Below are 25,488 nucleotides of genomic sequence, written 5' to 3'. Positions count from 1 at the left end.
ATACTTTAAAAAAAAAAAAAATCAGCTTGCCTGCCTTTTTTTTTTTTTTTTTTTTCTCCCCAAACAGATCCAGTCATAACATTAAGTTCCACCAGGTCTTCTCATTTTTTTCTTAGTATCACAGACTTCTAAACCATCTGAAACGGATTCCGAAGGGAACTTAAAACCACCTTTTAACATTTGCTTATTGGTTTGTGCTTTTGATGGCTATTGCTTCTAGAGTTACCTCTCTTTTTGGTTTCTAAATTTGCATGGCTGCCTTTTGACTTTGCTTCAAAAGTCAGTCTTAATCCTGAGGCATTGCTCGAGCAAGACGGCCTTGGGGCTAGGTTTATTTGCATCTTTTCCATAACAGAGCCCATATTTTAAATATGTACCTAAATACTACCTGAGCTTTTGGATTTACTGTTGCTGCCTGTCACTTCTCAGTAATGGAGAGAGTGCTGCTGTCACCTTCGTCACGTTCATTCTAAAGCTCTTCCACGACAGGTCTGACAAGGCAAAGATTTCTAACTTTCAGGGCTTTCATTACCGTTCGTATTTTCGCTAGTTTCGGAATTACACTTAAGATGGCCTGTTCTTAACTTCCAGTCCGCCTTCCTGACTGAAAACATGATTTTCAGTATGAATTACAGATCAAGACTAAACGCCGGCGCCCAGGAAGCGGGACAGAGCGGTCGCCGGAGTTGGTAAACAAACGCCGCGCAGGCGCACTGACAGCAGGAGGGTAAAGCGGTGGCCTGGTAGCCAATGGGGGATTTTTCGTATAGCGAAAAGAGGAGAAGCAAAACAAAACGCTGCTTCTTGAGGTGATAAACAGGTTGGCTTTTTCTACTTTTATTTATTTCTGGCTTTGGTTCCTGAGTGTCGCAGCCTTGGGGCCTTGCAGAGAATTCCGTAGAATACCTCGACCCCCGAGAACTGCCGCTAGTGTGTCAGCTAGTTATACCGGCTTCATTTGTTCTCGCCGCAGTTTTGATCTTCTGTACACAACACTAATCCACCCGGCTTGGGAGGGTTTAAAAAAAAAAAAAAAGGCCTCACAACGCCGCACAAAATTTGCTATTCTTGGGCGCTTCCCCAAACAACGCGAGATCTGCCCGAGAGTAAAGCGGCACTTCCAAGGGCACGATTGCGCATGCGCCTGACTAAATCCTTTTTCGCGGGAACAAGGTTTGAAACTTTGAAACTTTCTGTGGGTTAGTAGTAAACCAAATTTGGCCCTCCAGAAAGGTCCGAGGGAGTCAAGCACACACCGCTATGTTCTTCAAGATTTTGCAGTCATAACAATGTATGACTGCGTAGTCGTCCCTTCTTTCCCTTGTATATTGGGTGTGAATTCTGTGTGAGAGGAGGGTTTCAGCGAATCCAATAATAAAGGAGTGGGCGTGAGAGAGCGGATCAAGGTTTTAAAATAAGGATGACTTTTATGTGTTTGGAAAGATAACCCGGGGAGCGACTTAAAGGAATAAATCTGAGGGGGCTAAGATTTTTTTTTTTTTTTCTTTACTGGAACCCATGGGAGACTGCTGAACTGAGGTAATGCAGTGGGAAGGAGACGGGAAAATTTGAGAGGTAAATGAAGGCAGTAACTATACAGCACACGCGAGAGGTGAGACTAGAAAGACAGGACAATTGGGAAGGAGAAGAAGTTTTCCCGAAAATAGTGTGAACCTGTGCATGTTTGTAAACAGGCAGAAATGATGAGGCCGTGATTCGTAAGGTGAAAATTGGGAAGTCCCTAAATGGGTGGAACAAGGAGGATTCTGAAACGCGTAGCTGTGAACAAGGGCTGAGGTTAGGCTTAGAAAGAACAGTTAAAGTAACAGGAGTCAGGAATTTGGGAACTGTCTTGAGAGAACTGACTAATCTTACCTCTTTCTCAGGATACATGGGACACCTGCACAAGCATTGGATTTTTGTCCTGCAACGTCTGAAAGCTACCACGCAGACACCTGCAGGACTCTCTCTCCCAGTAAGTCCCCTGGTCCCTGCCACCTCCCACCCACCCTGTATGTCAGCCGGGATGCAATGTGGATTTCGTGGAGTGACACGGTGGAATGGAAGTACTTCAATAAAGAAGTAGACCCCTGTTGGGGCGCCTGGGTGGCTCAGTTGGTTGAGCGTCCAACTTCAGCTCAGGTCATGATCTCACGGTTCGTGGGTTCGAGCCCCGTGTCAAGCTCTGGGTTGACAGCTCAGAGCCTGGAGCCTGCTTCAGATTCTGTGTCTCCCTCTTTCTCTGCCCCTCCCCCGCTCATGCTTTGTCTCAAAAATAAATAAAAAACATTAAATTAAAAAAAAAACAAAAAAAAAGAAGTAGACCCCTGTCAAGGAGCTCTCCCTTGGAGCACTTCACTTCATTTTGGCAGCTTAAAGTATAGCCTAGTAGCTGGGCTATATGTATGCAATTCATGGAAAAATGTTCCAAGAAAAATTCATGGATGCAATAGAATAGTATTTCTGGGATAAAGCCTGGGTGTCTTATTTTAGGGAGTGGGATCATCCAGCTGTAGGAGGCATTGACATCTCAGTATGGTGTCACAGAAAGTGTGTGGAATTGGAAATCGGACCTGGGGTTTGCCTTAGTCGGTTATGCAACCTCCCTGTGCCTCAGTTTCCCTATTTGTAAAATAAGAATAACAGTGCCTACCTCATAGGATGATTGTAAAGATGAAATGAGGTACTGTTGAGATGGCTGCATGAATTACTATATAGAACATATGTAATTTATGATCATCAAATGAGAATTTCTTCCCTGAGCCTCCCACATTTATGCATGCCATCTACCCCTCAAATATGGAAGCCCTATGTAGCATTGGGCCATCTGTATTTAAGAGAGGTTCTCTATGTTGCTTTCACATTAGAATCATCTGGGGAGGTTTAAAAAAATCCCGAGGCTTCATTCTAGACCAATTATAAATCAGAATCTCTGGTAGTGGGGTCTGGACATCAGTACTTTTTAAAGCTCTTCATTTTGCTACTAAAGTTAAGAACCACTGCTTTAAGGGGCACCTGGGTGGCTCCGTCAGTTGGGCGTCTCACTTTGGTTCAGGTCATGGTCTTGTGATTTGTGGTTTTGAGCCCCACGTTGGGCTCTGTGCTAATGGTTTGGAGCCTGGAGCCTGTTTCAGAGTCTGTGTCTCCCTCTCTCTCTGTCCCTCCCCCACTTGCACTCTGTCTCTGTCTCTCTCAAAAAATAAATAAACATTAAAAAAGAAAAGAACCGCTGCTTTAAGAGTTCTCTCTAGAAGAAGAAGAAAATTAGACTTGTGGTTTAAGACTACCCATCTGTATAGCTATATATTTGAAAAATTTCTAGAGGAATAAAGGCTAGTGCTTGAGATGGGCAAATGAGTAGGGCATAGTGAGCTATATTCAGGAAAGAGGACACTATGAGAAGAGTGTGGTAAGCATCTTGATTTGGGGAGAGGAAAGTGATGAGGTCAATAATATAGGCCCCAGGAATAAATGGGTCTTGCTGTAGAGAGAGAGGACTTCGAGCCTCCCAAGTTGATTTTTTGATCTAGGACAGGCAACGCAGATGATGATGTCTTTATTGCTTTACCATGTGGTAAATCTTGGGCTGATGTCTGTAGTGGGGTGGGGTTACCTTCCTGACTCTGCTCCATTAGTTCGGGGTCGGGGGGGCATCATGGCCTCACTGAAGTGTATGATGTGAAGGTGCATGTGGGGAAGTATGCAGCAGGCCATTGGCCATGAATCCTATCAGGGTTGTGGCTGCTTTGACTACACAAGTAGTTTTGTTGGTAGTAACAGATGACAAAGGTGAGATGTAAGCCTATTTTTGTAGCCTTTTAGTGAATAGAAAATCACTTGGAACAGGAGGGATGGCATGTCTGGGTCAAGAATTTGAGCTTCTAAGAGATAAGTGACTTTTTAGTAGGACAACTCTTGCTTCTAGGGATATAAGTGATTCAGAAGTTGAAACCACCTTATTACTTCAGTCTTTGGATGGCTAACTCCAAATGTAGCAGTAATGGCCAGAAATATCTTCCGCCACATAAGGTAACCTGTCTTTAATCGGGTCCCTTTTCTTGAGAAGCACATTCGTTTGTCTAGTCATTTGCAAGAGCATTGGGGAAATGGCTCAACATTATTGGCTAGGTAAGGAGAGAAGGGAGTCAGAGACTCTCCAGGGGTCAATAGAGGTTATGAAGCAGAAGCGAGGAGTGGAATGGGGTAGGAGGATAGGGAACTCTGGTTAAGGAGGGAAGTATGTTGAAAGTTAGAAATAGAAAAATCCCAAGCAGTGACAGTTTAGTCCAACTGTTATAAAAATATGTGAAGGGGCACCTGGGTGGCTCAGTCGGTTAAGCGTCCAACTTTGGCTCAGGTCATGATCTCATGGTTCGTGGGTTTGAGCCCTGCGTTGGGCTCTGTGCTGACAGCTCAGAGCCTGGAGCCTGCTTTGGATCCTGTGTCTCCCTCTCTCTGTCCCTCCCCCACTCATGCTCTGTCTCTGTCTCTCAAAAATAAATAAACATTAAAAAAAGTTTTTTTAAATATATGAAAATAGGAGTGCTACCTACCTGAGATTCTATGACAAGAAATACCACAGACAGACCACTCGGTAGGGCTTCCGCAATTTATACGGGGGTGAGAATGGATTAGAGTACTCTGGAATGCTCACTATTATCAAGGGCATAAAAAGGCAAGGTGGTGACTGGGAAAGGGGTCTCAAAAAGGATATTTGAGTGAAGTTCTTGGAATGCCGCTAGACAAACAAATCAGGGAGAGAGAGGTGGCACACTCTTACCCAAAATGTAAGCTTCCCTATCTGTAGCAGGCACAAACAGGAGGGAGGGGGAAAGCCTGGACTTTAAGTTAAGGGGCAAATCGTGACTAATATACAGGACTGGATATTTTAATTGCTATTTTTACCTAAAAGTGAGCAGAAAAAGGATGGGACTGCCCAGGTTTTCTTTTGGGGATGGGAGAAGACCCAACCCCTGCAGAGTGTTTTTAGACGGACAGTGGAGAATAAAAATTAAGTTGTCTTAAGTCAGTCCCCAAAAGTCATGTTTGTTCAATGTGCTGGAACATTATTGTTGAGCACCTACTTTGCTTTTAGATTTTTATTTTTTTAATTTTATTTAAATCCAAGTCAGTTAACATACAGTGTAATAATGGTTTGAGGAATAGAATTTAGTGATTTATCACCTACATATAACACCCAGTGCTCATCCCAACAAGTGCCCTCCTTAATACCCATCACTCATTTAGCCCATTCCCCCCACTCAACACCCCTCCAGCAACCCTCAGTTTGTTCTCTGTATTTAAGAGTCTCTTATGGTTTGCCTCCCTCTCTGTTTTTATCTTATTTTTCCTTCCCTTCCCCTATGTTCATCTGTTTTGTTTCTTAAATTCCACATATGAGTGAAATCATATATTTGTCTTTCTCTGACCAACTTATTTTGCTTAGCATAATATGTTCCAATACCATCCATGAAATGGTATGATTTCATTCTCTTTGGTCGCCAAGTAATATTCCATTGTATATATACCACATCTTCTTTATCCACTCATCAGTCAGTGGACATTTGGTCTCTTTCCATACTTTAGCTATTGTCAATAGTGCTGCTATAAACACTGCGGGGGGGGTGTGCCCCTTCAGATCTGCATTTTTATATCCTTTGGATAAATACCCTGTAGGGCAATTGCTAGGTCATAGGGTAGCTCTGTTTTCAATATTTTGAGGAATCTCCATACTGTTTTCTAGAGTGGCTGCACCAGTTTGCATTCCCACCAGCAGTGCAAAAGTGTTTCCTTTTCTCCACATTGTCACCAACGTCTGTTGTTTCCTGAGTTGTTAATTTTAGCCATTCTGACAGGTGTGGGGTGGTAACTCATTGTGGTTTTGATTTATATTTTCCTGATGATGAGTGATGTTGAGCATCTTTTCATGTGTCTGTTAGCCATCTGGATGTCTTCTTTGGAAAAGTGTCTGTTCATGCCTTTTGCCCATTTCTTCACTGGATTATTTGTTTTTTGGGTATTGAGTTTGATAAGTTCTTTTAAAAAAATTTTTTTTAACGTTTATTTATTTTTGAGACAGAGAGACACAGAGCATGAACAGGGGAGGGTCAGAGAGAGAGGGAGACACAGAATCTGAAACAGGCTCCAGGCTCTGAGCAGTCAGCAGAGAGCCTGACGCGGGGCTCGAACTCATGGACCACGAGATCATGACCTGAGCTGAAGTCGGGCGCTTAACCGACTGAGCCACCCAGGCGCCCCAATGAGTTTGATAAGTTCTTTATAGATTTTGGATACTAATTGTTTGTCTGCCATGTCATTTGCAAGTATCTTCTCCCATTCCATCAATTGCCTTTAAGTTTTGTTGATTGTTTCCTTCTCTGTGCAGAAGCTTTTTTATCTTCATGAGGTCCCAGATAGTTCATTTTGCTTTTGTTTCCCTTGCCTCCAAAGACATGTCTAGTAAGAAGATGCTGTGGCTGAGTTCAAAGAGGTTGTTGCCTGTTTGAAGTCTGGAATTGTTTTGCCTTCAGCTTTGTTTTTCTTTTTCAACATTACTTTGGCTATTCGGGCTCTTTTGTGGTTCCGTACAAATTTTAGGATTATTTGTTTTAGCTCTGTGAAGAATTCTTGTGCTTTTTTGATAGGGTTTCCATTGAATGTGCAGTATAGACATTTTAACAATATTTGTTTCTCCAGTCCATGAGCATGGAATGTTTTTCCATTTCTTTGTGTGTTCTTCAGTTTCTTTCATAAGCTTTCTATAGTTTTCAGCATACACATCTTTTACCTCTTTGGTTAGGTTTATTCCTAGGTATTTTATGGTTCTTGGTGCCATTGTAAATGGGATTGATTCCTTGATATCTCTTTCTGTTGCTTCACTATTAGTGTATAGAAATGCAACCAATATCTTTACAATGATTTTATATCCTGTGACTTTGCTGAATTCATGTATCGGTTCTAGCAGTTTTTTTGTGAAATCTTTCAGGTTTTCCATGTAGAGTATCATGTCATCTGTGAGGAGTGAAAGTTTGACTTCTTTGCCAATTTGGATGCCTTTTATTTTGTTTTGTTGTCTGATTGCTGAGGCTAGGACTTCCAACACTATGTTAAACAATAGTGGTGAGAGTAGACATCTCTGTCATGTTACCGATCTCAGGGGGAAGCTCTCAGGATGTTATTAGCTGTGGGACTTTCATATATGGCTTTTATGATGTTAAGTTATGTACTTTCTATCCTGACTTTCTTGAGGGTTTTTATTAAGAAACGATGCTGTATTTTGTCAAATGCTCTTTCTGCATCTATTGACAGGATCATATGGTTCTTATCCTTCTATTAATGTGATGTGTCACGTTGATTGATTTGCGAATATTGAACCAGCTCTGCAGCCCAGGAATGAATCCTACTTGATCTTGGTGAATAATTTTTTTAATATACTGTTGAATTTGATTTGCCAGTATCGTGTTGAGAATTTTTGCATCTGTGTTCATCAGGGATATTGGCTGTAATTCTCCTTTTTAGTGGGGTCTTGTCTGGTTTGGAAATCAAGGTAATGCTGGCTTCATAGAATCAATCTGGAAGCGTTCCTTCCGTTTCTACTTTTTGGAACAGCTTGAGAAGAATAGGTATTAATTCTGCTCTAAATGTCTGGTAGAGTTCCCCTGTGAAGCCATCTGGCCCAGGACTTTTATTTGTTGGCAGATTTTTGATAACCTATTCAATTTCTTCGCTGGTTATGGGTCTATTCAAATTTTCTATTTCTTCCTGTTTGAGTTTTGGTAGTGTGTGAGTGTCTAGGAATTTGTCCATTTCTTCCAGGTTGTCCAGTTTTTTGGCATATAATTTTGCATTGTATTTTCTACTAATTGTTTGTATTTCTGAGGTGTTCGTTGTAATCTCTCCTGTTTCATTCATGATTTTATCTATTTGGGTCCTCTCTCTTTTCTTTTTGAGAAGTTTGGCTAGGGGTTTATCAATTTTGTTTATTCTTTCAAAAAACCAGCTCTTAGATTCATTGATCTGTTTTGTTTTGTTTTTGGATTCTATGTTGTTGTTTATTTCTGTTCTGATCTTTATTATTTCTCTTCTGCTGGCTTTGGGCTTTCTTTTCTGCTTCCTCCTTTAGGTGTGAAATTAGGTTCTGTATTTGGGACCTTTGTTACTTTTTTTTTTTTAACATTCATTTTTGAGAGACCGAGAATGCGAGTGGGGGAGGGGCAATGAGAGAGGGAGACACAAAATCCAAAGCAGGCTCCAGGCTCTGAACTGTCAGCACAGAGCCCGATGTAGGGCTCAGACTCACACACCGTGAGATCGTGACCTGAACTAAAGTCGGACACTTAACCAACTGAACCACCCAGGTGCCCCAGAACCTCTCTTACTTCTTGGATTGCAGTGTATCTTAGGCCTGCCTGTGCTGCATCCCAAAGGGTTTGGACTGTTGTGTTTTCATTTTCATTTGTTTCCATATATTTTTAAAATTATTCTTTAATTTCCTGGTTGACCCATTCATTCTTTAGTAGGATATTCTTTAACCTCCATGTATTTAGGGGCTTTCCAAATTTTTTCTTGTGGTTGGTTTCAAGTTGTGATCTGAAAATATATATAGTATGATCTCAATCCTTTTATATTTGTTGAGGGCTGTTTTGTGACCCAGTATGTGATCTATTTTGGAGAATGTTCCATGTCACTTGAGAAGAATGTGTATTCTGCTGCTTTTGGATGGAAAGTTGTGAATGTATCTGTTAAGTCCATCTGGTCTAATGTGTCGTTCAGGACTGTTGTTTCCTTATTTATTTTTCTGCCTACGTGATCCGTCCATTGTTGTAAGTGGAATATTGAAGTCCCCTACAATCACTATTATTATCTATACATTTATTTATGTTTGTAATTAACTGATATATATATATTTGGGTGCCTCCATGTTGGGGATGTAAACATTTACAATTTACAACAATCTAACAATGGTTAGATCTTCTAAATGGATAGACCCCTTAATTATGATATAATGCCCTTCTTCATCTCTTGTTACAATCTTTGTTTTAAAGTCTAGTTTGTCTGATATAAGTATGGCTATTCTGGCTTTCTTTTGCTGTCTAGTAGCATGATAGTTCTCCATCTCCTCACTTTCAATCTGCAGGTGTCCTCAGGTGTAAAATGAGTCTCTTATAGGCAGAATATAGATGGATCTTGTTTTTTTATCCATTCTGATACCCTATGTCTTTTGATTGGGGCATTTGGTCCATTTACATTCAGGGTGATTATTGAAATACATGGATTTAGTGTCATTGTGTTATCTGTAGGTTTTGTGCTTGTGGTGATATCTCTGGTCCTTTGCAGCATTCCACTCACAGAGTCCCCCTTAGGATCTCCTGCAGGGCTGGTTTAGTGGTCGTGAACTCCTTCAGTTTTTGTTTGGGAAAGTCTTTATCTTTCCTTCTATTTTGAATGACAGCCTTGCTGGATAAAGGATTAAGTATGTTGAATATTTCCTGCCACTCCCTTCTGGCCTGCCAAATTTCAGTGGACAGGTTTGCTACTACCCTTATGTATCTATCCTTGTAGGTTAAGGCCCATTTGTCCCTAGCTGCTTTCAGAATTCTCTTGTTATCTTTGTATTTTGCCAGTTTCAGTATGATATGTCATGGTGTTGACCTTTTTTTGTTGTTTTCGAAGGGAGTTCTCTGTGTCTCTTATACTTGGATGCCTGTTTCCTTCCCCAGATTAGGAAAGTTCTCAGCTATAATTTGTTCAAATAAACCTTTTGCCCCTTTCTCTCTTCTTCTAGAACTCCTATGATATGGATATTATTTCATTTCATTGAATTGCTTAGGTCTCTAATTCTCCCCTTGTGGTGTAGTAACTTCCTTTCCCTCTTTTTTTCAGCTTCATCATTTTCCATAATTTTATTTTCTATTTCACCTGTTCTCTCCTCTGCTTCTTCTGTCCTCACTGTCACTGCACCTAGTTTATTTTGCATCTCATTTATAGCATTTTTTAATTCATCATGACTATTTCTTAGGTCTTTGATCTCTGCAGCAATAGATTCTCTGCTGTCTTCTATGATTTTTCCAAGCCCAGCTATTAGTCTTATGACTGTTATTCTAAATTCTTGTTCAGATATATATTTTATATGTTTTAAGCAATTCTCTGACTGTCATTTCTTCCTGGAATTTCTTTTGAGGAGAATTCTTCTGTTTCATCATTTTGGCTAGTTTTCTGTCTTTTACATGCTTTAATAGCTTGTTATATGTCCTGCACCTGCAAGTAATACTATATTAAAAAGGGGTCATACACTGTCCAGGGCTTGGAACTTCAGGAAGTATTTTTGGAGTGTGTCAGTGCTCTCTGTTGTTGTGTATTGCCTGCTCTATCCCACTGGTCAGTCTTCTACAAAGCTCCTCCTTACTCGTAGTAGTGGATTGTTTAGACTTTCCACCAGGTATGCTTTAATTTTTTGTTGAAGTAACTCTGGAAAAAAGGAACGGGCAGGGGACCTGATCTCATACGAGGAGAAAAATGAAAGGGGCAAAAAAAAAAAAAAAAAAAAAAAAAAAGAAGACCAAGCAGAGAATCAAAGAAACTTTAAGGCTTAATCCAGAGAAAGGAAAATAAAGAAGGAGGTATAGAAGAGGTATAAAGGAATAGAGTAAAAATGCCTGATTAAAAAAACCAACAAAGAGAAAGAAAAAAAATAAAGAAAAAATATATATAATAAGAATTGACCAAAAATCAAATCAGAAACTATGAGCCTGATTCTAAAGGAAAAAAAAAAAAAAGAAGAAGAGGGTAAAAAGAAAAAGAAGAGAAGGAAAGAAAGAAAAGAGGGGAAAAAAAAGAGCAACAGACTAACATACAAAACCACAGGACAGTTGTCTGTTGGTGCCTGAGACCTGCGGCTGTGCTGGTCTGGATGAGATGCTGCTTGGTTTGGGTCAGTGTCAATCTCTCTAGGAAGCAGGTCCCGCCTCCACTGGGGGCTGCTGTCCTGTTCTCTGAAGCCCCACCATGTTGGTAATGGAGATAAAAATGGTAACACCCCAATCTCTCCTCCCCTCACCAGTGTCTCAAACCACACAGTTTAGGCGGTCCTCACAGAGTAGTCCCAGTGGTCAGCCTATCCTGCTCCACAGTCTCCCACACCTCCTAGGCAGTGGGCTGGGATTCAGCACCTGTTTTTAAAGGATCCTGCACCATGCAACCCTGTTCTGGGGTAGCGCTACTCCACTCTCCCAACATGTTGGGCGCCTGCAGACTCTTTGGTCCTTGGCGGGGCAATAACCCCTCTTCCCACAATACTCCAGGAAGGGGATTATTCTCTCCCAGTGTGCCCCTGAGATTGCTACCAAGCTCTGGGGCTGGCTCCCCACCCCTAGGTGTTGTTTGGAGAAAATCGCACACTTTTGAAAATTAGGATCTTCAGCTCCTAAGGCTGTTTACAAAGTAAAGACTGGTACTCTGTATTTCTTGTTCCTCAGTCTGTGATCTGGAGATGTTTTTCTCTCGTCCTAACACACAACCACAATATACAGCTTCTCTTTCTCTCCCCTTTGTCTCTCCACATAAGGGGATCCCTCCCCTCCGTGCTCACTCTGTTATATGTCCCCCAATTCACCTACACGCACCTCTGTCTGGGCAAGCTGTCTCCCTCCACCTGTGGAGATTTTTCTGTCACTCTGCAGATAGATTTCCTGGGTGTTTCAAGTGTTCTGGCCTCAATACAGCTGTGTTTGAGGGACGAGGGAAATCCCAGTCCGCCTACTTCTCTGTCATCTTCTGAAGTCTGTATCATATTTTCTTTACCCATTCATTTATTGACAGACACTGAGATTGTTTCCATATCTTGACTACTGTGAATGATGCTTTGTGAACCTGGAATGCAGTTATCTTTTTAAGATACTGATTTTATTTCCTTTAGAGATAGAGATATTCCCAGAAATGGGATTGCTAGATTATATGGTAGTTTGTTTTTAACTGAAATTGGGTTACTTAGATAGGAACATTGAACTGGTAAGGTTGTGTACATTTCAGAGCCAGCTGGGCCTGTTGGGACCAGCCATTTGGGGGCCAGTAATGCAATGTAAAGCAGGATGAACTGATACCAAAAGAGAAGCAGGTGTGGGGCACCTGGGTGGCTCAGGCAATTAAACATCCAACTCTTGATTTCAGCTCAGGTCATGATCTCACAGTTCGTGAGATTAAGCCCCACATTGAGCTCTGTGCTAATAGCATGGTGCCTGCTTGGAATTTTCTCTCCCTCACACACGTGCACACTCTCTCTTTCTCTCAAAATAAATACATAAATAGGAATTTTAAAAAAGAGAGAAGCAGGTGAACATAGCTGATGATGAGAAAGTAAGAGATGATAGGCATTGTAGCCTCATAGAGAAAGAGGTAGAGTCAGTGCCAGTCTTGGCTCTGACAGCTTTCTGGTCACTTGTTTCAGTCCCGTCTTAGGTCTGTCTTCCTGTTCTAGAATTCCCTACAGTTCTTCTGAGTCTTTATAACCTACTTCCATCGACTTAGCTTTTCTTCCCCCAGACAACACTGTTAAGTGGCTAATTGTTTCTCCCCTTCCTAGTGTCTTGACTTAATGAAACCACATAACTTCTGTATAAGGAACATACACATATGTAGTAGGGACACTTAATTTAACTTATTAACTCAGCTATGCCAAGAAAGAATAGGTATCTTGTTTTTTCCAGAGTTTTCACTTGTGTATTAGTTATCTATTACTATATAACAAAATACCTCAAAACATAGTAACTTGAAACAATAATAAACATCTCATAATTTCCGTGGGTCAGGAATTTGGGAGCAACTCAGCTGAGCAGTTCTGGCTTCGGGTGTCAAACATGGTTGCAGTCCTAATATTGATGAGAACTGCAGTCACCTGACTAGGGCTGGAGGATCTGCTGCCATGGCAACTCACTCATGGTTGCTTCTTGGTGCTGGTTGGTGAGAGGCCTGTTTTCCATATGTGGGCCCCTTCATAAGATAGCTTGAATGTCCTGACATGGTAGCTGGCTTCCTCCAGAATGAACAGTCCAAGAAGTTAGCGAGCCAGGCAGAAACTATCCTTATTATGACCCGGCTTTAGAAGGTACATAGAATCCCTTCTGCCACATTCTTTTCATTGGAAATAGGCTACTAAGTCAGGTCCACATTCAAGGGGAGTAGTATTAGGTATCACCATTTGAAGGGAGTCCTATCATATTTTAAAACCATTGTTAGGTTACAGGGAAAAAAAAACCCTAAGTGTCTAATTCAGTCTCAGATATAGTTCAATTTCATTGAACAATTCTTTTAAGTAGTATAAGTCTCCTTTGGATAGAATGTTTCATGTTTCACAATGCCTTCCAAGGAGGTCCTGCATCTTCTCTGAAGATAACATCCATTTGTATGGGGGGTGGGGAAAGGTAACGTACACATTCTTGTGGAATTGATGAGAGATGGAATCCCCTGGCTTCATTCTGGATCTAGAGTATGTACTGGCAGTTTTCTGGCATGATGTCCCTTGTTGGCCTGATCACCGGGGAATCTGCTGGCCTGTGATGCTGAAACCTGGAGCTGGTGAATTCATGGCCCATTTTTGGCTTCAGGCAAAGTTCCCAGGGAGTACTGGCTACCTCCCCAAGCTTCTTCTTGGCCCATGCTATGGAATCACCTCATCTGTCCATGGTAGCCCCCTGGCTGTTAGTTCAGCATCCATGCTTCAAGGGAATAGGAACAGCTTGCGATAGTTGACTGCTCTATCTCTGTCTGACTACACTGTTGGAGACTTGCCATTGGCCCAAATAGCTATGGAAAGTGCAGAGTGTGGTATGAGGGACCTGGGCAGTGGTCCCCAAAGAGGAGCAACGGTAGAGATCCTCTCAACATGGAGGCAATTCACTGTGGTATGCAGAATAAGGGCTCCCTAATGATGTCCATGTCCCAACCCCTGGAACCTGTGAATATGTTACCTTACAAAGCAAAAGGGACTTTGTAGATACAATTAGGTTAAGGACCTTGAAAGGGGAGATTATCTGAGTGGGCCCAATCTAATGACATTGGTCCTTAAAAGAACCTTTTCAGTCTGAGGTCAGAATCAAAGGGAGATGTGACTGTGGAATAATGGTTAGAGAGGTACAAAGTTGTTGGTTTTAAAGATGGAGTGAGAGGGCTACGAGCCAAGGAATGTGGGGGGCTGGAAAAGGTAAGGAAATAGATTCTGTCTCTGTAGCCTCCAGAAAGGAATGCAGCCCTGCCATCACCATGATTTTAGTCCAGTAAGACCCATGTCAGATTTCTAAGCTATAAAACTTTAATATTTGTGTTGTTTTAAGCCACTAAGTTTGTGATAATTTGTTATAGCCACAGTAGAAAATGAGTACACTCATATCCAACTTCGTCCTAGAAAGAGGTCAAGTCCAGTTTTCTGACTGCTTTATTCTCCTTTATCTCACTTTCTTTCTCACTAAACCTGACCTGGAAAGGGACAGACTCCATGTGGCATGTCCTTGTTCTAGCATAGAACAGTATTTATTACTTTTTCATTCAGATGACAAAGTTTAAGTACAATAAACACCCATACACTCTTCCCCTAGATTCACCAATTGTATTGTTTTGCCATATTTTCTCACACTTTCTGTATATATACATACATATATTTTCTTGTTGTTGAACTATTTGAAGGTAACTTGCATTCGTCTTGACACTTTATCCTGAATACTTAAGCATTTCCTAAGAATAAAAAAATTCTCCTATAAACCATTTCCTACACCTAATATAAATAACAATTCTGTGATGTCATCTAATATCCATTTCACAATGGAAATTTCACCAATTGTCCCCAAAATATTTTTAATTAATTAATTAATTTTTATTAGAGGAAGAGAATGGGAATGGAGAAGAAGGGCAGAGGTAGAGAGAGAGAAAGAAACTCAAGCAGTCTCCACACTAAGCAATCATGACCTGAGCTGATATCAAAAGTCAGATGCTCAAGCTGACTGAGCCACCCAGATGCCTCCCAAAAATATTTTATAGCTACTTATTTCCATTCTCTCTCCCTCCCCAGTCAGCACGTCAGCAAATCATATCCTTTGCAACTGTGGTCTTTAGTCTCTTTTAATCTGTAACAGCACACCCTTCAAGCAGCACACCTGTTTTGTTTTTGTTTTTGTTTGTATTTCTTTTGAGAGAGAGCGTGTGTGCACAAGCAGGGAAGGGGCAGAGAGAAAGAAAGACAAAATCCCAAGCAGACTCTGTACTGAGCCCGATATGGGGATGGAACTCATGAACTATGAGATCATGACCTGAACCAAGATCAAAAGTTAGATGCTTAACCGACTGTGCCACCCAGGTGCCCCTGTTTTATTTTCATTTCATGACATTGACTTTTGATAAGTCTAGATAAGTTCCCTTGTAGAATAGTCTGTATTCTTGATTTGGCTGATTATTTCCTCATAACATCTTATGACTTGTTCTCCAACGCCTGCCCTTTAAAAAAAACTAGACACTATGAATAGAAGTTTGTTTAGATTCAGGTTGAACATTTTATGAAAGAGTACTTCATTAGTAATATTGGGTAGTTCACATTGCTTCATGTTGGCACATAATTGCAAGTTGTTTGGTGGCATAGTCAAGATGGTGACCAACCCCCCCCCCTTCCAGAATACATTTGCCTTTGCAGTTTGCAAATCATCTACAAACAATCTGTCCTCATTTAATAGTTTGAATACCCATTTTGGTCCTTTACTGAATAGGTTATTTCATTGAGGGCTGCTCCTAACTATTATACTTTGCATTCATTAGCTGGCATTCTTTTGTAAAAAGAGCTTTGTTTTAAGAAAACTATTTTTAAAATTTTTTTTAATGTTTATTTTTGCTAGGGAGAGAGAGAGAGCGAAAGCAGGGGAGGGGCAGAGAGAGACACACACACACAGAATTGGAAGCAGGCTCCAGGCTCTGAGCTGTCAGCACAGAGCCTGACCCAGGGCTCAAACTCACAAACCGCGAGATCATGACCTGAGCTGAAGTTGGATGCTTAACTGACGGAGCTACCCAGGTGCCCCTTAAGAAAACTATTTTAATAAATCTCTCAGACAGTTGGACAGTAGTTTGCTTTCGATTTGGTTTAAAGCAATCAGAAAGTTCATGATTTTTTTTAAGTTTATTTTTATTTATTTTGAAAGAGAGAGAGCATGCAAGCAGGGGAGAGGCAGAGAAAGGGAGAGAGAGAATCCCAAGCAGGCCCTGTGCCATCAGCACAGAGCCCAATGCAGGGCTTGATCCCACAAACCATGAGATCATAACCTGAGCCAAAATCAATTGTTTGATGCTTAACTGACTGAACCAGGTGCCCTGGTCTCAAATAATTTAAAGCAATCTTTTTAATTTCTCCTGTCAGAGGCCCTTAGTAGTGAATCACCTTGCAATCAATTGACAAGTAATTTTAGTCTAGTCCATTATTCATGATGCAGAATAGTATAGTATAGTGTGCCTGCTCTGGAGTCAGATTAAATAGTTCCAAATCCTTATTCCCACGCTAAGTAGCTGTGTAGTTTGGAGCACATTACTTATCCTCTTTAAGCCTCAGTCACTTCTATAAAACAAGAAAGTCTATAAGAGTACCTGTCTCTGGGGCACCTGGGTGGCGCAGTCGGTTAAGCGTCCGACTTCAGCCAGGTCACGATCTCGCGGTCCGTGAGTTCGAGCCCCGCGTCAGGCTCTGGGCTGATGGCTCGGAGCCTGGAGCCTGTTTCCGATTCTGTGTCTCCCTCTCTCTCTGCCCCTCCCCTGTTCATGCTCTGTCTCTCTCTGTCCCAAAAATAAATAAAAAACGTTGAAAAAAAAATTAAAAAAAAAAAAAGAGTACCTGTCTCATGGTTTGGGAGGAGGATTAAATGACATGTACTAAATAACTGGGACATGTTAAACATTAGCTGTTTTTCTTGTTGTTCTCATTATTGTTATTGACTAAGAAAAGATAGATGATATCTAAGTCACCGTCCTGCTGGCTTTCTAAGAATTTCTTCAAACACCTATCGGCTTTCCTGATAAATGAATTTTCTGAAAGCTTACAAGCATTAGAATTAGCCAAGTTGAAATTCTCCGTCTTATTTAGAAAAACTGGAATTAACCTGGCTCTTCTCCTAAAATAAAAGAAGTAAATACATCTTAAGCTGTGAATGTTGAGCCAGGAAGGAATTTTGATTTCTTGAAATTATACTCCAGCTTCCTTGTGCAGCCTCTTTTTTTTTTTTTTTTTTTTTTTTTTAACAGAGTTTGCATTCCTGCACATTAGAAGTATTTCTGCCAGGGTGCCTTGGTGGCTCAGTCGGTTAAGCATCTGGCTTCGGCTTGGGTCATGGTCTCACAGTTTGTGGGTTTGAGCCCTGCATCAGGCTCTGCACTGACAGCTTGGAACCTGGAACCTGGTTCAGATTCTGTTTCTCCCTCTCTCTCTGCCCCTCCCCGCTCACACTCTGTCTCTCTTTCAAAAATAAACATTAAGAAAATTTTTGAAAGTATTTCTGCCCCCCAAGATAAATATCTAGAATTGCCATGGTAAGGACTCTGAGTTAGAAACAATCAGTTATATGCCAGCCTAATGACATAAACGTAGAGCTTGCTTAAATTCCTGGTGGAGGTAGCCCAAATTCTATCCAAAGGATTGACTTTAATCAAATTTATTTTTATTTAATATCATTCAGCAACTCACATTCAAAAATATTTGTGCTTTCTCCTATAACATTGTAAAACATTCACAAATTGTTCCTTGTGTCAACAATCAGGTGTGGTTGTAAAGTTAAGGCTGTTAGGACTTAAGATGAATGGCTTCGTAAAAATCAGAAGTCCCAACCTGAGAAAAATATAGATTCCTGTGTCCTTCGCCCAACTCTGTGATGGCACTCCACAGTAACCCTGTGAAGCTGGCATTTTCATTCAGTTGCACCTAAATAGATTTTTAGGGAAAAAAGCAGAGGAGTATGGAGGGAGTTAGCATCACAGTGTCCATACTAATTTCTAGAATCCTTTTAGGATTTAGGGTCAGCAACAATTTAATAAGGAAAGGGCCCATTAGGTAAATTTGGCTCTGAAAATGCTAATTGAAAGTCCTCCTCAGCAATTCAGTCCTTTTTCCTCTTCCTTTCTTTAGTCAGCAGGGTCCCATGGTGACCGGTTCTGAAAGAAATCATCCCCTTCAGCTGTTACCTAGCACCATGGCAACAGGGACGTCAGCAAAGCAGGATAGACCCTGCACAAAAACAGTTTCTACTAGGCTTCCTCCCTGCTTCTCTAATTCAACCCTGCCTGAGGCCTAGGAATGGGGCTAAGGACATCTTGATATACACACTTAAGAAATCCTGTGTGTTTCTGTGTTTTATTTTGTCTTGTTCATGAGCATAGATATATGGGTGTATAGTAAACTATGTTATGAGAATTTCCCCTTCCCCTAAAACATGGAGCATATCTAAAGGGTGAGGATGGGTGATGGGATGGCAACAGGGAGGTAGGTACGCATGGGATGGTCTTTGTAATGATATGTAAAAATTGTATTTATAAAGTAGCAATAAATTGATAGTAGGAAACATCAGGACCCTAAATATGTGGTCTGACTTATATTTAGACACAAGACCTCAGGGAAATATTTTTAAAATATTTTTATTTACCTGAGAGTGAAGTAGACAAATGGCTTTAATGAACGCCAAAGGGGGTGCAATGCTGTCCTTGGTGCTGAACACTCAGTTGTCTCAGTTATGCTAAGTGGGTTCCAGACGGAGGTTAGGGAACACCTTGTCACATTAGGGTATTGATAATAAGAAAGAAAGGGGCTGGGAAGAAAGCATCATTTCCCTCACTACCAAGCAACTCTGAATGTCCATAATAAAACGTTCAGATGAGAAATAAAACAAAAAAAGAAAGTGGAGAAGGCTGGAGGTTTGGTTGAGTCTTTTCCTTTTCATATGGAGATTTTTGGTCAGAGCCAATCAGGTCAGAGATTTCTGCTGCTTTGCTCCTGAAAGGAAAAGTGGGGGAAGGGAGATAGAAGATGGCCACATTCCCCCCTTGAACCACATGATCCATTTCCCATGTGACACATTCCAGAGCCTTGGAAAGGATAAGGGAGGGGCACCAAGAGAGTGGGGCTGGGGGCGGGAAGATGGTTTAACCGTCAACCCAGTACAGCGTCATCTTGTCTTCTTACCAGGAAGCAGGCTACGAGCCAAGGGGAAGGCAGAGGACAGAAATGAATGTGTTCCCAAGCTTTCCTGGTGGTTTATGGAATTCTCCAAACTCCTATGCAAGGGTTATGCCTGACGGAGAAGACCAAAGGAGACCATCCCTGAAATCAAGTCCAGATGAAGGTATGCGCTAGGGATCCTGTGGTATCGCGGCTGAAATTTGGCTTAGAGAACATAATACCTTCTTTTTTCCAGGCAATTTAGAGATTTTTGTCATGGCTTAGATGTTGGTTAGGGGCTTTAGATTTGTTGCAGGTTTAGAAAAGATGCCTAGATAGTTCTGTAAAAGGAACAATTTACCAGAGTAAGTGCCTGTTGAAGAAAAATTGATGGAAATTTTGTACAATGATAATTAGTAAAACAAAGTACTAATTGATGAAAACGATTTTTTCTTTGAGTCCTGGAAAGAAGAAAAAAATAATATTACTGAAATCAACTAGATTTCATTGTCATGGCAATAAAATCTTGTTTCCTCCCTTGCTTATTCTGTGCCCATGTTCCCAGAGGTTATTGGCAGTGGCTTAGGGAGCCTGAGCGGGCAGGCGTGCTGTTTCTTTGTGCTGTGCAATTGTCTTCCTTCTGATGTTCCTGATACAAGGAGAGCTTATGATTATTTCCAGCTCTGGTTTTAGATAGTAGAGTGCTACTGACTTCCAAATCTTACAGAATAGCCATCAATAAGGCTCCCAGGAAGTTCTCAAAGGAATCTTCTAAAGTTACAGGCTAAAATAATCTGCTATGTACTTAAATCTTGGTATCTTTGACCATTTCTACCTAGCACAAAGAGGGAAGTTAGCAAATTTAAATTTTATTTCATCTTTTAAAAAATACTTACAAAGTTATTGCTATGTGCAAGACATCATTCTAAGCACAAATAATCAGTCATTTAATCTTTATAATAACCCTCTGAGGGAGGTATTATTAGTACCCACATTTTGGTAATGAAGAAACTAAGGCACAGAGAAATCAGGGAATATTCCCAAGATCATACAGCTAGCAAACCCTAGAAATAGGGTTTGGAACCAAGGAAATTGACCCCAGAGTCCATGATTTTTAACTACTAAACTATGCTTCTTTCCTGCTTGTGTTATTTCAAATGATGTCAACAGTTGATTTGGCTACAAATTTTGTTCAGCTGATGCTACTAGAAGATCAAATTAGCTTGCCTGGCTAAAATAGATCCCCGGTGGAATCTATATTTAATCTTGAATTATCCCAATAGTCATATTCTATACTCCCAAATAACCAGTAAGTAATTGCCTGTTCTTCTCTTCCCTTTTTGCTGTATAGATATTTGGTAGTAAAGTACTGTGTTACTATGGTGACCAAATGATGTCTAAAGGCAAAAAAAATCTAGAATTACCTCATGGTTGATTTTTTTTTTTTAATCGAACTGAACATATTTTCATCCTCTGAACCTAGTAATAAGACCAGTCTAAACATGTTATCTTTAAAAGGACTTAACTTGGTTTTCAAAATAAAACAAAGAGATTAAAAACTTTAGAAATTATGACCACAAACTACGGTATCAAACAGACTAGATTTATTGCTTTAAAATAATATTATCATACTTCAAGGTAATAACAGATCACTCTCTTTACAAATTATTTTAGGTTTTTAAGGGAAAAATAAGTTTTTCCCTTAACTCTTAGAAATTTCTGAAATATAAAGATTTCCTCTTTTTGTCTGTGTAGTTTCCCTTTTGGCTCTTGACAGTAAATGATGACTGATCTCATACTTCTGTGCTATGGAAAAACTACGAGCAGTTACTAGGTCAAAGATACGAAGAGGAAGAGAAGGGATAGAAATCTAAAATTTGTAAAATTCTTCACTAAATGAGGTATTCCCCTTCAGGGTTTCATCGAAGAATACTTTGAAGAGTGATTGTGTCTCCTAACGATACTGAACTTTAGTCCTTTATATTAAGCCTTGGATCCCTGCTAAAATCTATGTTTCCCTGGGACAAATACCACTTTTACACTATTATAGTCATCTAAAATGAGCTCCTTGAGTGAAGGGACCGTATCTTCCATCACTGGGTTTCTGGCACTTAGCACCAGGCCTGGTTTATGGTAAGCTCACACTATATATTTGCGAAAGCTCTGGAAGCTTTCTGCTGGAGCCGGTTTAGGGGCCCACGTCTATTTTATGCTGCATGTGCTTGTAGAGAGGACAGTGAAGAGGTGAATGTGTAGTGGGAGAGAACTTAGCAACTACATATAGTCAAAACTATGCCTGAAATTTATATACGCTAGTCAGGCTGACCCTGAAGCAGTAGCACACTAGAGTTCAAGAAGTATTCATAAATTCCTACCTGGGGATATCCAATCCCCCTGACATTTTATTTATCTTTAGAATGAGGTTCTCCTGATATTTTTATTTGTGTCTAGATATAGAGGCACCCTAATGGTCTCATTTTACTCTGATGCTTTGCCTGGCATCATCTCCCAACACTGAAATAGTTTATCTTGGGTTGAGGCTGAATGTGATGAGAAGGTCAGTTCCTGCCCCAGGCAGGCCTCTCCTAATCAGCTGTGGCTCCCTGTCCCCAGAACACTTAGCCAAGAGCTCACACGACTATAGGACTCCTCCCCCAGAGAACCCTGGGATCTTTAGTGTCAGAGTAGATTGGAGCCACAGTACTTTTCCCAAACCATGGCAGTTAGGACTTGAGTGCAAAAGATTGTCTCAGGTTATCTTGAAAGTTTGCTTAGGATTTGATTTCAAGTTAGCAGGATAACTAGGGTTTAAACAGTCATCCCTCTTGGAGTACCTGCCTGGCTCAGTTGGTAGAGAATGGAACTCTTGATCTCAGGGTCATGAGTTTGAGCCTCATGTAGGGAGTGGAGATTACATTAAAAAATAAAAATAAAATAAATAAAATAGTCACCCCTCTTTATAATATTCAGAGACATATCCTATTGTTCCCATCTAATTCAGTCATTAAGGAGAGGAAGAAAAGGGTTTGTGGATAAACTTCTCCTCCTTACCGCCTTACCTCCGGTGTTACCTGCTGAGTGAGTTGTGCAGAAGAAAAGCTGTGCTGGAAGCACTGTACAGCCAGGCAAGTGCAGCATGCCCACCACACTCATGCAGGGCTTCTCAGGTAGGCAGGGCTGGTGTGCTCGAGAGGCTTAGGTTTGGAAACCTAGCTGGGCTTCCTACTCATCCCTCTCAAGTCTACCAGCTCTACTCTCCCAGCTGAACAGGAGAAGGTGGAACAGAGAGACAAAGCAGAGAGGCTTCCCCTTAGGGAGAGGCCTTGCCAACCTGGAGGCTAGGAATGGAAGAGGAAATAGGAGGAGGGACACTGAGCCTGGGTGAAGGATATGAGAAAGTGAGACCGGGGCCCTGCCTTTCAGTCACAGTAACTTGCCCACTGCTCGTAAACCCTGCCAAATGAGTCAGGCCCTGCCAGCCAAATTACTGAATCCTTTCCTAGCATATGTGTATATAGGGAAGGGGAAGGAATAGAAGGACGAACCAGAATGTGGATGCAGCGTCTCCTTTATGAACCAAGGCCAAAAATGACACGAGATGGGAGGTCGTCTCTCTAAGAGGACAGTTTAAAAAGCAAAAGAGGCGTTAGCATGATGAATATATTTTCCTGTTTATGGAGTCATTTTTCCCTGGCTAAACTTTTAAAGCAGTCATCTCATGGAACCTCTCATTCAGCATACTTTCCTAGGCACTGGATGTCTGTCATGTGTAATCCTGATACAGACTCTGTGACATAGGTTATTAGCCCCAATTTCTGATCAGGAAATTGAAGCTCATAGAGATGGACTAACCTGCCCAAAGTCCCACGCAGCAGATAGAGCCAGGATCTGAATTCTGTCCTCTTTCCGCCATATCACAAGTAAAGTTCTTTCCTCTGCATTCTTTAAAAATATAGTATATGTTTTTGGATATTAGGTTAATATAAATACAGTTCTAGGAAATTTGGAAAACATGAAAACTGTAGAACTGTAATGAAAATAAAAATCAGTCATGACCTTGCCACCTGGAAACAACCCTTGTTACAATTTTGTTATATTTCTTCTCAGTCTTTCTCAATACATACAGTGATAACAGAAGTCAGTGTTTGTTGAACACTTGCTTTGTTCCAAACATTGTTCTTAGCTCCTTTCCTGCATCATTTATTTTATTCTCACAACAAATCAATAAGGTGGGTACCATTATTATCCTAATTTTATTGGTAAAAAGCACTCAGTAAGGACAAAAATGTTAAGTAACTTGGTAGAGGCTACATAGGTATTGAGTGATCTGAAACCCAGGCAGGTTGCTTTATAGCAGGGTTTCTCAACCTCAGCACTATTGGTTTTTGGGGCCAGCTAACTCTGTGTTTGTGGAGGGCTTTCCTACATTATTTTAGAATGTTTAGCAGCATACCTGGCCTCTACCTACCAGATGTCAGTAACACCCTCCTCCCCCAATTGTGACATCAAGAATGTCTTCAGACATTGCTAAATGTCCCCTGGGAGGCAGAATTAACTGTGAACCACAGCTCTAAGAGCCCATGCTCCCAATCACCACATTATACAGCCTCTTCATATTTGAAATGTGTGAAGAGTCATTTTCTTCCACATCTAAGGAATGTAACACAACTTCCAAGTTTGGGCATAGCCTATGAAACCTTTTAGAATGTCAGTGGCTTTATAGATCATGGGTAGGAGATTAGTTACTTCCAGAAAAATGCTCATTGGTAGACTTTTATAACAGGTTTATCATATCCCCACCATTGCCCCGTTGGGAGAATAACTATGTTTTTCTTCCTTATAGTCTTTTCTCTGGTTCTCTGTGACAGGCACCCTTAGCCTTCAAGAATTCAGATTTCAGGGGCACTTCGTTGGCTCAGTTGGTTAAGTGTCCGACTTCTGTTCTGGTCATGATCTTGCAGTTCGTGAGTTCGAGCCCCGCATCTGTGCTGACAGCATAGAGCCTGCTTGGGATCCTCTGTCTCCCTTTCTCTCTGCCCCTCCCTGCACATGCTCCCTGTCTCTTTTTCTCTCAAAAGTAAGTAAAACATTTAAGGAAAAAAAGAATAAAAGAATTCAGATTTCAGGTGTACATTTACAGTATATAGCATGCTCTTATCAACTATGGTGTCAAAATATATGCCAAGCAAAGGATATCAGTTGCAAATAATTGCTTGCTAATGTATCAAATACCAAGATTTGCCAGTGATTAATTTTTTAAATTAATTAGAATAAATTTAAGGATATCTACACAATTATTTTCTTTTCCACATGATTTCTTAGTTGAAGACTCAGTTTTGGAGTTATAGGTCAGGCTCGTAGAGTTGCACATAATTCTGGATACATCTGTAGGGGTGTGTCACATGTAAAAACACATTTGTCACATCTGTCTCTGAGGAAGAAAAGCTAAAAATGATTGGTGTAGGTGACTTGGGTCAACCATGGCTGATGTACAGAGAGGATTAAAGTATGAACCAATGAGAAATGATAGCATCGTTTTAACTTATAAAATGTCTAAAAATATATGGTACTAAAATATATATTAACCATGTGAAAAAAAGCAAATACATGTCAAACGTATTTTCAGTGACAGCTGGCTACATATAGTTGCATAATTTGTCCATGAAGAATGCACATTAATGCAAATTCAAATCTAAGTTCTGCTCCATGAACTTACAGGTTTGCTTTCTTGGAAAAACCCTGATTGAGGACAAAATTTACCCAGAGTGTTGACATTACTTTGATGTGAGACAGAATATAAATGCTTCTGAAAAACAGAGTTCTTAGTAACTCTGTTCAGTGTTTGCACTCAGTTCTTAAGGAAAACCATCTTCTTTTCAAATGACTGTAAATCGCATCTACTGTATCGTTCTGTGCTTTGAGTGTAATGTGTCTGGTCTTTGCCTCCTCCTTCTTTCCTGAGTTTCACTAGAGATTTTGATACTGAAATCCAAGCTTGGAAATGAAACTGAACGCTTACCTCCAGAACAACTGCTCGCCTCTACTTTAACTCAGTGAGCACACAGCAGCTATTCAAAAACCATTTGCTGCAATGAATTACATTGAATTTGGGGAGGTGCAAATCCCTTGGCCAAATTGTTTCCTTCAGAATTCGAAAGACTCCATACTGGGAAGAGAGGTGTGGGAAATTGGTAGAGGATGCTAGTAAGTTCTTCTCCCCTCTGAGAAGCTTGGTTTAGATAGAATGGAAGGCAAACACATGTGGCAGGTCCTCCCTGACCCATCACTTCTTGCAGGGAATCTTCAAGAGGTTGCTGGCTCTT

The 25,488-nt window shown here is 40.8% G+C and overlaps 1 protein-coding gene across 1 annotated transcript in view; it reads left to right on the top strand.

The window, feature by feature from the left end:
- Positions 1-529: 529 nt before the first annotated feature.
- GPR19 (G protein-coupled receptor 19) overlaps positions 530-25,488 on the top strand; it is a 41,024-nt gene continuing 16,065 nt past the window's right edge. Inside the window, exons 1-3 of the mRNA XM_049625079.1 lie at positions 530-809; positions 1,887-1,975; positions 19,193-19,349. The gene's annotated coding sequence lies outside the window, so the exon portion shown is untranslated. The remainder of the gene's footprint in view (positions 810-1,886; positions 1,976-19,192; positions 19,350-25,488) is intronic.

Source organism: Panthera uncia, chromosome B4, assembly GCF_023721935.1.
Source record: "Panthera uncia isolate 11264 chromosome B4, Puncia_PCG_1.0, whole genome shotgun sequence".
In the NCBI taxonomy this organism is placed as follows: Eukaryota; Metazoa; Chordata; class Mammalia; order Carnivora; family Felidae; genus Panthera; species Panthera uncia.
The sequence above is the reverse complement of the archived record's forward strand: the minus strand, read 5'-3'. Positions and strand labels throughout refer to the sequence as shown.